We start from the raw sequence: 1,044 nt of genomic DNA, 5'->3' as shown, positions 1-1,044 counted from the left end.
GGTTTTGGCTGCATGTAAATTTATGAAAATCACAGTGCTCCTGGAGGCACAAAGAGGTAACTGGATTCTCAAGAAAGAATGGCACAGATAGCTGTAAGCCGCGATATAGATACTACTAACTGAATGCAAGCTCTCAGAAAGAACAGCAAGGAGTCTTAACCTCTTAGCTCCAGTCCCACAAAAATTACGTATTTTGGAAATAATAGTTCTGTTAGTAGGGAGCAAGCGCCAAGATAAATCTGTTGGTAGGCTGGAGTGGAGCAATGCCTAAATCAAAGGGACTTATTTCTCCAAGTTCTTCAGACAGTGATTTTGACAGCGAAGTTGAATAAAGTTAGAGGAAAAAGCAAGTAGTTCCAGAAAACCCGGTGAAGAAGCAACAGCCTGGCGAGTTTTCTAGGGCTCTGGCATCCTCCGAGCAGAGCGACAGCAGCAGAGATGATACCATATTCCAGATTGGAAAGATGAGATGTCAGTGTTCCGGACTTTAAAGCAAAAATTCTAATAGATGTTAGAGAATATTGGATGGACTCCGAAGGTGAAATGAAGCCAGGGAGAAAGGTATTTCTTTAAACTTGGAACAATGGAGCCCGCTGAAGGAACAGATCTCTGACATAGACGATGTAGTAAGAAAGCTGTAAAGTCTGAGCCACAGCAAATCTGTACTGTTGTAGCTGTCTTCTTAAGTTGGCTGTTGTTTTCTAAATGTTGTTTTCCAAGCTGTTGTATATTTGGATTGCAGAATAATTTGTAAGACAAATACTTTTTAAAATGTGCACTATTAAAATGTTCTAAGGGTAGCTAATTGTCAACTTTATTAAAATTTTTATTATATATTTTTATTTTCTATATTATTTGTTTACATTCCAAATGATTTCCCATTTCCCAGTTCTCCCCTCCCTACATGTCCCATAAACCTTCTCTCCACACATTCTCCAATCACCTCTCTCCTTTTTCTCTGTACTGATCCTCCCCTCCAATGCTAGATCAAGCCTTTCCGGAATCAGGACCCTCTCCTTACTTCTTCATGGGAGTCATTTGTTA

At 39.7% G+C, this 1,044-nt stretch overlaps 1 pseudogene; it reads left to right on the top strand.

The window, feature by feature from the left end:
• Nucleotides 1-263: 263 nt before the first annotated feature.
• Nucleotides 264-641, top strand: LOC127692062 (activated RNA polymerase II transcriptional coactivator p15-like; annotated as a pseudogene).
• The last annotated feature ends 403 nt before the right edge of the window (nucleotides 642-1,044 follow it).

Source organism: Apodemus sylvaticus, chromosome 9 (genome assembly GCF_947179515.1).
Source record: "Apodemus sylvaticus chromosome 9, mApoSyl1.1, whole genome shotgun sequence".
In the NCBI taxonomy this organism is placed as follows: Eukaryota; Metazoa; Chordata; class Mammalia; order Rodentia; family Muridae; genus Apodemus; species Apodemus sylvaticus.
Note: the sequence above shows the minus strand (reverse complement) of the source record. Positions and strands in the feature narration are given on the sequence as shown.